This window comes from Lissotriton vulgaris, chromosome 1_2 (assembly GCF_964263255.1).
Source record: "Lissotriton vulgaris chromosome 1_2, aLisVul1.2, whole genome shotgun sequence".
NCBI classification, from domain to species: Eukaryota; Metazoa; Chordata; class Amphibia; order Caudata; family Salamandridae; genus Lissotriton; species Lissotriton vulgaris.
Genome location: NC_141686.1, coordinates 270,662,156 through 270,673,190, shown reverse-complemented (window position 1 = coordinate 270,673,190; position 11,035 = coordinate 270,662,156). Strand labels below are relative to the sequence as shown.

Sequence of the window (11,035 nt, the reverse complement as noted above, 5' to 3'; positions counted from 1 at the left end):
GCATGCGCAGACTGAATTTCTGCGAAGCGTCCATTTTTAGAATATGCAAGCGGAGTTACTGTTAGTAAACACATAGGCAAGCATCTCTAGGACACCCGCGTGTACTGGAAAAGGGAATATTAATGATGAACAAGGTAGTTTAGTATTATTACAAGTGTACTCGAGGTTCATACATAGAGCTTGTTGCGTTAGGCGCAAACTTCCACTCCATCAATCCCCTCTTTGATGATATTTACTATCATCACAAATCATGGAAACAGATGCCAACTTGATTTTACATTTCATTAATTTCAATGTCCACAAACTTATTATTATGCCGTTTGTCTGCAGCTTTATTTGGGTGGGATTCTCTAGCCTTTTTATAGATCTGACTCCTTAATTCTTCTAATTCGAGTTCATCCACATTACGCCTCATTCCCCTCCTATTTACAGTGTACCTTTTTCTGCATTTCTGGCATTTACAGCAAATTATTATAATAAACACAATCAAACTTATTCCAGCTATTGGCATCAGTATTTTACCTACTAGACTACGGCCTACACTAGTGAACCAACTACCTACAGAAGAGAGACCATCAGTTAGTCTCTTCCAGGCACTGTCAACCTCTAATGGTTTGAGTTCCCTTTCCAAATTAGTTATATTTTGCACATATTTTTTAATTTCCACGCACAATGTTGCGCCTTCAGCATTCTACAGACTCCGCCCTCTTTTGCCAACAAGGTATCAAGAGCAATGCGATTTTGCAAAACCATTGATCTGATCGCAACCATTTCAGTATTGACCAGCAGGAATCCAGCAGCAGTGTCAGTTGATAACCGATCCACTACCGTAGATAATTTGCAGATACGGTGAGTATTCAGAACTACCCCCATTCCAGGTATCAGTGCACTGAAAATATCACCTACAATTTCTCCTACACTTTCACGTTTACTACGCACTAAGCCATTAGTGTCTTCATTGCTTCCAGCAGCGTTATTCACATGGTATATTTTCGGGAAGACAATGCCAAAGTAGCAGCTTCCATACCAGTGATCCGGTAATTTGAAATAAGCCTTGTTCCCACATATATAATAAATTCCAGGAAACACAGGTTCTGACCCATTTTTGAAACCCCAACCTCCAATTACCTTGTAATTATGGTCGCATTCGCTGGAACCGATGAATACATTGTTATAATAACTAGTCTTTTCTCTGTGAAGACAAAGTTTCCCCTTTCATTCAAAATCCAACAACATCGCAGGATTCGCATCGCCATTTGAGGTGCCTTCCAGGTTTTCAGCCCATTTAGGAGTTTTCTGTTTCTTATCATTAGCCTTTCTTTGGAAACTCTCCCGTCTCTTTTCTGCCATCTTTAAAAACATTTTCTCCTGCTCATGTAATGAGCAAGTCAAATTATCTCTTCGAGCTTCATGTAAGTCTATGTCACCTATAGTCAGGAAGTATTCTCCCATGTATCTAGTTACCTCGCTTCTAATATGCACAACGTTTAGGTTCCCTCGAACAGGTAGTTCAGAAAAAATCACGTCAGTGTTTGAATAGTAGTACTGTAATGTGCTTCTATAAAATAAGCTTGCTAATATACTACAGGAAATCCCATAAGTCAAGGGCAAATGGTGATAAGTCACGCCTTCAGCTACAGAAGTTGGTAGCTTCATGCAGACATAACAATCTTCTATTTCCATAGCTTCTACGTAATGCACTAAAAGATTTGCAAAGACATTTAAATGTGATCTATTTCTCATGTGGTGAAAATGTAGTCCATCCTCATCTGGTGCTTCTAAGTCATGTCGCGTTTGTCTTAGGCTAACTGAGTTGTCATGTCTTTCTACACTTTGTGGTGTTTCTTCAGTATGTACAACTACTGGATCTGGGTTCATTGGTTTAGTAGGGTACAGGTTAGGATCTTTACTTATCATAAAAGGGATTAAGACGGTTAGTCCTATCCATATTACTATAACTATTGCTACACTGCATAGGCATATTTTACAGCAAGTTTTACAACAATTCCCTCTTGGTCTCCCATTTACACTTGAATCAGAAATTTTTGCTTCTGGGACCTTTTAACCCCTCTTTGTTTCGGTTCAAGAGGCTGATGCAGTTTCCCCTTTCAGGGTGGGTCTTCTACCTCAGAGCTGTGATCCTCAACAGAACCGTGATCACTGCGGTCACTTTCTTCAGGATCGTCAACTTCTTCCAACACCAAATAGGTCCATTCAGGACTTCGATAGTTCTTGTTTGCTTTCTTAAACCTGATGCTACGTCTATTTTGTTGAGCCTCGTCTTTTTGTCTTTCACTTGCAGCCCTTTTTCTGTCTTCTAATTTTTCTTCTACAGTTTTTAGTCTTAGTTTCAGTCTCTTTATATATCTTGGTCTCGCCTGCTTTCTAGGCCTCTTAGTGGTCGAGGATACTTGACCGTCCTCGAGAATTCCCCTGTTTTCACTTTGTTGTGGCACTATTGTGTTGGCAATGTCTTTTTCCTCTCCTGTCTGACTAGGTCCAGGTCTTTCGTCAATTTCTTCTGCCTGGTTTCTAAACTGGCCTTGTTCAGGTATGGTCTGTATTTGATCTTGATCTTCAACCAGCTTGGGCTCTGGTTCCTGAACACGTTCGTCTGTTCCTATCTGTTCCTGTTCATGCACGTCTTCCCCTTGTTTTTCTTCCGCATGAACTTCAACTTTAACCACTATCTGTCCCTTTCCAGCTTCTGGAGTCTCTGGAGGAGTTTTGATGACTTGGTCTGTCCCTACTTGGCCTATTTCCTGATCAGGTCTGATGTTATTCTCGTTAACCTGACCTTCTTCTTCTTGTCCTGTCTCACCCTCACTATCCCACTCTCTATCTAAGTAGGAATATTTTCTGGTTCTTATTGGATCAAGAATCAGGTCATCTGCTGGAAACCACTCGTCTTGGCTGGTGCCGGGTTGTATCACTTCAGCTAGATCTGGACCCTCGCCTGGAGTCTCCTCAGCTGTATCACCCTCAGCTTCAGCCGTCTCTTCCTTGACTACCTTCTTAGTGTGGCTGGCATGAATCCACTTCGGCACTCCAGCACACTTTACAGCTGTGGTAGTTACAAGGATCACTTGCCTCTTTTTCCCCCACTTTGGTCCAAGGCAACTCTCCCGGGTGTGTTTCTTCAACACCACCCAATCTCCAGGTCTGATTTTATGGACTGGAGTTGTTGGCCATTCATCAGCAGTCTCTCCAATCTGGTGAGAGATAGAACGCACTTGGTCACCCAGCTGCCTGCAGTATTCTAGCACCAAATCATCAGAAATACTCAGCAGTTTGTGTCCAGGTACCCATGCCTGTCGCATCACTCTTCCCATTAGTACCTCATGGGGGCTCAGGCCTGTTTTTCTGTTCGGGATGCTCCTTAATCCCATCAAGACAAGAGGCAGGGCTTCTATGCAGCTCAACTTAGTGGTATCACACATTTTTGCCAATCTTGATTTGATAGTGCCATTTATTTGTTCCACTATTCCAGAAGCCTCTGGATGATATGCACAATGTAGTTTAGGCTCAATTTTGAATGCTGCATAGAGTTCCTTCAGGACATCCCCAGTAAAATGCCCACCCTGGTCTGTTTCAATAGTCTCTGGGAAACCAAATCTAGGGATCAGCTCTCTGAGTAACAATTTTGCCACAGTAATGGCATCATTCCTTTTGGCTGGGTAAGCTTCCACCCATCTTGAGAATAAGCAAACTATCACTAGGACATATCTGTATCCTCTACACATGGGCAATTGTATGAAATCTGCCTGCAATCTGACAAAGAGGCCTTCTGACCTTCCACTGGTGCTCTGCTCTACTACAGTCCTCTTTCCTGCATTGAACTGCTGACACACCAGGCACCTCTGGCAGAACTTATCCGCGATATTCCTGAATTTTGAATTGTCGAACACTTTATCAAACACACGGCACATTCCATCCCTTCCAACATGAGTGTCTCCATGAATCATCCGAACCATTGGGTCAGCCATACAGTCTGGCAACACAGGCATACCATCTTTACTCACTATGATACCATCCCTTTCTCGGAGTTGACATTCTTCAGTCACCCATCTTAGTCTTTCCCCCTCGGTTGCTGCTTGTTGCAACCCTCTCAGTTCCTTCCAAGAAGATACATTCTCAAACATCATAAGTTGGCAGCTGTTTCTGCCCCATAATTGGATTTTTAGGGACATTTTGTAGCGTGCACAGTACTGAGCAATTTGGTCAGCATACCTGTTTCCGGCTGCCACTTCATCCTTTCCAGATTGGTGAGCAGCACATTTAACCACTGCCAATTCTTTGGGCCATTGGATTGCTTCCAATAGGTTTTGCACCACCTTTCCATTTCTGATGGGGGTACCTGAGGAAGTCATGAATTCTCTTTGTAGCCATAGTTGGCCGAAGTCATGAACAACCCCATATCCATTTTGGCTGTCAGTATACACTGTTACTCGTTTGCCCTTCCCATGTTTGCAAGCTCTGGCCAATGCTATAAGCTCGGCCACTTGGGCAGATTTGACTTCACTCAAATAGGATGCTTCTATGGTTGTTTCCAGAGTGACTACAGCATAGGCAGCACTCAGTCCACCAGCCTCATGCCTCAGGCAAGAACCGTCCACAAACATTACTATGTCAGCATTGATAAGGGCCAATTCTTTTATGTCAGGACGAGGTTTAGTACTGAACTCAGTTAGATCAATGCAATTATGTTCGAATTCACCTTCCTCTCCTGTATCTTGGGCAAGGGGCAATAGCGTTGCCGGGTTCAGGATGTTGCATCTCGAAATTATTACGTTCTCTGCACCAATAAGAATTCTCTCATACTTAGTCAGCCGACTAGGAGTGAGATATTGAGTCTTGGTTCGGGTTAACAGAATCACAACTGAATGTGGAACATAAACCGTTACAGGATGTCCCATGACAATGTTCTCACTCTGTTCCAGACTGGTGCAAGTGGCAGCCACTGCTTTCAGGCACCCCGGAAGCCCAGCAGCTACTGGGTCCAGTGTGGCTGAAAAGTAGGCCACAGGACGTCTAGTCAGACCATGCTCTTGGGTCAAGACTGAGAGTGCACAATTGTCTCGTGTATCACAGAATAACTCAAAGTTCTTGGAATAGTCAGGCATTCCCAATGCAGGAGCGGAGCACAGACAGTTTCGCAATTTTATCCAGGCTGTCATGCTTTCATCATCCCAGGTGACTGGATCGTCTGCCCCTTTCTTTGTCATTTTGATCAGAGGTTTGGCAAGTACCGCAAATCCCACAATCCACTGTCTGCAATATCCCACAACTCCGAGGAACATTCTAACGTCCCTCTGAGTTCTGGGCAGTTCCATATCCCGAATTATTCTGATTCTCTCTGAGGTGACTCTCCTGATACCTTTCTCGATCTGGTGTCCGAGATACTTTACTGAATTCTGACAGAACTGCAATTTGTCAGGAGACACTTTGTGTCCACCTCTGCCCAGGTGATTCAGCAGAGCGATTGTATCAGTAACACAGTCGCTTTGAGTTTTAGACGCCACCAATAGGTCGTCTATGTACTGGACCAGGACAGACTTCTTTGGCAGTACCAATGATTCAAGACATCTTTTTAAGATCTGATTAAAGATGCAGGGGCTCTCTGTGTACCCCTGGGGGACACGATTCCAGACATAGATATGACTGTCAAATTCAAAAGAGAAAAGAAACTTGCTTTTTGGATGCAAGGGGATGGAGAAAAATGCATGACACAAGTCTATGACAGTAAACCACTCTGCGTTCCAGGGAATCTGATACAAGATTACAGCAGGGTTTGGCACAATGGGACAACAAGGTACAACAATCTGGTTTACCTTTCGCAAGTCCTGCACTACCCGGTACTTTCCACTAGGCTTTTTAATTCCAATTATGGGCGAGTTACAGGGACTGCTCAACACCTCTTCAATTATGTCTGCCTCTAATAATCTGTTTATTTCAAGTGCAACTCCAGCTTTTACTTCTGCACTCATTTTATACTGTTTTGTTTTTGGGTAGGTAGCATTAGGTTTGATGGCTATTCTGACTGGGTCCACATTTGCCATTAATCCTACATCTTTCCCGGTAAAATCCCATACTTCTGGTATCACCCTTTGCTGGAGTTCTTCAGGTAAATCAAAAATTGTTATGGGCTTGGCTTCGGTATTAGGCCTTAACAGCATTAGCTTGTACAGGCCATCCTCATCTGGGGTCTGAATCTCAACACCTCTTGGCGTGCAAAAGATAGTACAATTCATTTTGCACAATAAATCACGTCCCAGTAAATTTACAGGGCTGGAATCACAAACCACGAATCTGTGCATTTCTTTGAAGTTCCCTATAGAAATCTCCATGGGTTCAGTTACAGGAGTGCTAATTATTTGGTTCGATACGCCTACTACTTGGATTGCTTCTCCCGAGAGGGGTAGGTTAGGAACATCCGCTGTTCTCACAGTCGAACGGGTAGCACCAGTGTCCAACAGAAAGGTGACATCTTTTCCTTCAACCTTTCCTTCAATGTATGGCCCTGACTGGTCTACCGGTAGGGATGCGCCAAGCACGCACTCCCCTTCCTCCCCCCTCAGGCCCCGTCAGTATTGATCATCACAGAGGAATGTATCATTTAACAAGAACTGCGAGGTTGCCTGATTTCTCTCGTTCTGTCCTTCCCACACTTCAACCCTCTCATTCAGTGGGGCCTGATTCTTATAATTAGGTCTAGGAGCTCTAGGTAATGGAGGTAGATTTACCTGTTGCTGATTCTTTCGTGGCCCCTCTTTCTGCACCTGTGGATTTAAACCATTTATGGGGGCGTTACCAGCTTGTAAATGAGGACACTCGTCTCTCCAATGCCCTATCTGCCCACACCCGTGACAGGGGAACTTCTTCTTAGCCTCTTCTTTGCTCATCTTAACTCGAGGCTTCCCTCCCCCTCCCGGATTATTGTTTGAAGTATTGCTATTCATTTTGCTCAACTGTTTTTCTTGTTGCTCAGCCAATTTAACCTGTGCCCACATAACTTTTTCCTTCAGGGCTTTTTTCTTATTCTCCATTTCATCCTCACAGTACTTAGCGTACTTGAGAACATCATCTATAGGCTTTCCCTGCCAACAGATTTTGTTATCTCTAATCCACTGGGATATTTCTGGTTTTAGCCCTAGCACGAATCGATAAATAAAATGCGTCATGTCTTTCATTTCAATATTATCGATGCCACTGTAGGTCTTGAATACCTGTAGTAGCCTCTCATAATATGAATGGACTGTTTCGTTGTGGTCCTGGGTGGTTCTATCGATTCGGGTCCAGTCAGTTTCTTTTGCGGGCACCTTTTTCTTCAGGAATTGTATGACTTGGTCATACTTTCTCATCACTTCTGAAGAAGGGGCTCCAGTGTGTGGGTCTCTTGGAAATTCTTCACTGGGCCAATCAATCTCTATTTTGCAATCGGTCCATAAATCTACCGGAACTACAATGTCAAAGAACCCATCCAGATCTTTCAACAGGCACTTCTGAACCTTCACAAATCGCTCTACCTGCCTATACCATTCTACGGGCTTCTCCCTTAATTTTGGGAAATCATTGGTGAATGACACAATATCATGTCGGGACCATGGGACATGTACATATTTTCCTCCTGGCACTTCCCTCATGGGATACAGTTTTTCTGCTTGACCGACTTCTTTTAGCACAAACTCAGGAGCTTGGGGTTTTGTCCTACTCTCTTCCTTCTTCTTAGCCCACCTAGTTTTCCATTTGTCCAGATCACCCCATTTCTGCAACACACTCAGCAATTCCTTTATCTGGGTTCTTTTTCCTGACACATTCATATTTTCTAAATCCTTATCTGAAAATTCTGCCCTATACGGTTTCTTTAGGACCTTGGATCGGCTTACATCAATTCCCATGTCTGCAGCCGCATCCATTAGTTATTCATGGAGTACTCTAGTATTTCGGGTAAGGTTTTTACTGATAAACAGCAACTCTTCTTCGCTAAGGGTGTTTAGCCTATCTAACCCCACATTCCCTGCCATTAACTCTTCTATTTCTATCCTTAATCGGAACATGTCCAAAGGTTTGGACACGGAAGGTTCCCGATCCATTTCCTTAGTCCATCTATCCAGCTCTTCGGGGTCACCACCGTTGCACTCCGGATTCCTGATGTAGTTTCTATGAGGACTTCCTTGGCCTTGGTCTGACTCCCTGACCTAGACCCACTGGTACTGGGCTCTCTTATGGGCAGATCCATTAGAGAGACTACAGACTCACACTCGCTTGCCTGGTCATCGATACCAAGTGGTTCTTTTTGTGGGGGAACTGACATTGGAGTAAGGATTGGAGCTTTAGGACTAGTCTGCCTATCCCCATATATGGGTATAGCGGGACCAATAGTTACAGGTATCGTCAGAGCATCCGGGCTGGGATGTATCTGAGCTATGGTTTGAATCAGTTCATTCCTTTGTTTGATCAGGGCATCTCTCTCTCTCTTTCTTGCAGGACCCTTTCTGACGAGTTACCATGCAATACTTGAGGCACTAAAGGAGGGTAAATACTCGGAGCAGTAGGAACGGCTGACCCCGGTCTATCCTCACCAAAAGGTCGGTAATTTGGGACTGCAGTACTAGGTCTACAAAATTCATCACTATTGCTAGATTTACTGCAGATACCAGCCAGGTCTGTCTCACTTGCCCTCCTACTCCTAGCATGTTGGAGAAAGGGATTTTTCAAACTCAGAGATCCTGAGGCTTCAGCATAGGGTGGTGGATTTTTCATCAACAAATCCTCCAGATATTCATCCTCCGAGTCCCCCATAGCTATTAGAGGTCGACTCTTCTCTGTCTTTTTCCCATCTGTTTGCTCAGTTACCCCAAACATCGGGAACAGCCCTTCAACCATCATATTCTGTCTCCACCGTTTCATCTTTTGTTCCTTAGTCTCTTTGTGTAATTTAGGATACCATTTGCTCACATCTTTTTCCATTCGGGGCCTGTCTCGTTCTAGAGCCTCAATCTCCCATTCCTCTAAAGCTTCATACTGTGTTAGTCTGGGTCGGGGGTGCAATTCATCCATTCGGGTTCTCAGATTGAACAAAATCCTACCATTGAAGGTACCATTGAGGGGAAAAGCTAAGACTCCATCCTCTTCTGTGTACTTTACCCAATTCTCTAACCACACACAGGTATGGTACCCTTTTTCAAGCATCATGAATGAGGCGGGAGTATTCGGAGGTGGAATGATTACTCCCAACCTAGTTCGAATGGGCTTATCTTTTTTGAAATAGTTCCTTATCTTTTCAGCGAAGGACATTTTTCTCTTAACTCCGTACATATTGTGAGGTCTGCCTCTTCTCATCAATTCCCTATGACACCCTAAATTTCTGGGATCAGGCAAAAACTCAGGATACCACATATACCTCTCGACACAACCTACAAGCTCGGTTCGGAAAATTTTGTTTACTTTTGTGCTTCCAATGCAAATACGTCTTTCAACTCCCGTCAACCAATCAGCACAGAGATTTCAAAATCTGTTGACCAATGGATGCGCGGCCCCTTCGTGAAACGCGGTCTCACTCTGCGGCGCTCACCCCTCCCTTACAACTCTATCTTCGCCTGGTATTCGCTGGCTCCTCCAATACCAGCGCGGCACGGAGTGACGTCAGCGCGGTCTTGCGACTGACTCCCTCCTTCACAAGGTAACGGAAACTTTGAATTTTTCCTAAAGCGCGCGTACAAACTTTAGCTAACAAGGTAAAACGACTGCCACTATGCCAAAGGGTCCTAGAAAGGAAAAGAGTCTTTCTTTTACTGCAAGTAAGCCACTTCTGTCTACTTTTCATTCACAACGGATAGATCCCTTCCGCCTATCCTACTCACACAAGCAATAGAGAACCTGTTACTCTTTTGACTAATCCACTTCTTTCCGGGATATATACTAAGTCAAATTTTCACCAATGCTCTCCTTTGCTGCCACTCAAGCTCCAAGAACCTATTACTCCTGCCGCCTGTGACCCTTACTAGGTGATATCACAACGGGAGTTTCACTACGGTCCTGATAGCTAACATACACACTTCAGATAAATTTAAAAAGAAGAAAACCCTGATTAGCGCTTCCAGTTCTGCCTAACCATGCACTAAACTCTCCCTTTGCCAGTGACCTTACAGCCAAGTGGATTCTGCTCACCACCTGCTATTTCTGTTCCCCGGGGATCCCCACAACATAAAACATTTACTCACAATGTGTTAGTAATATTTTCAAAAATACATGCAATATCTCAAACTTATTCTATGACAGTCATATAAACCAATAAATGTTTTATAGCAGCATATAATAATATTTTAGCAGCACATTTTATTTCTCACGGTTCAATAGTAACTCTCCTATCTACCTATCCTAACTAGTCCTAACCATAGCTCTGCTACCAGAAATACTGATAGAGCGCGCAGGTCACCCGGCCATACAGACTGCCAGATTATAACGTACTAGGGCCCATGTACGCGTTTTTTGAAAACCCCAATTTACAAGCCGGGTGATTTTACACGCTACTATCAGTATTGTGTGTGTGTCTCCTGTGACACTTCTAACAGTACACCTGACTTACCGCAGGTCTTTACTCCTCCTGATGGACCAGGAGCACGAGGGTAGGTGATAAGGTTTCAATCTACACCACTTATTTATTCAATCAACATTTGATGTACCTTTCAAATGACCACAGACACTTTAGGTATTTTAAGGGTTTTATATAAAGTAATTTTTAGAGAGACAGAATTATGAGACAGATGCTGATAAGGACATCAGTAAGCAGGATCAAAAGATGAAATAGCTATGCAAAAAGGCTAACACCATTTAAGGGAAGACGGAGTTTCTAAGGGTAGGGTAACAGGGAACATGCTATTCAATTTAGACTTTAAACTAGGGACGACAAGTTCAAACCACACCAATCAGTGAATCTCTAAGCCTATACGTGATTCAACCCTACTCCTATTCTGTCTAACTAAAGTCTTATTGCAATATCTAAAGTTCACCACACATTAATGATTCAAAAGTA

At 43.6% G+C, this 11,035-nt stretch overlaps 1 pseudogene; it reads right to left on the bottom strand.

Moving 5' to 3' along the window:
- Positions 1 to 274: 274 nt before the first annotated feature.
- On the bottom strand, positions 275 to 8,093 carry LOC147736473 (uncharacterized; annotated as a pseudogene).
- Between the last annotated feature and the right edge of the window lie 2,942 nt (positions 8,094 to 11,035).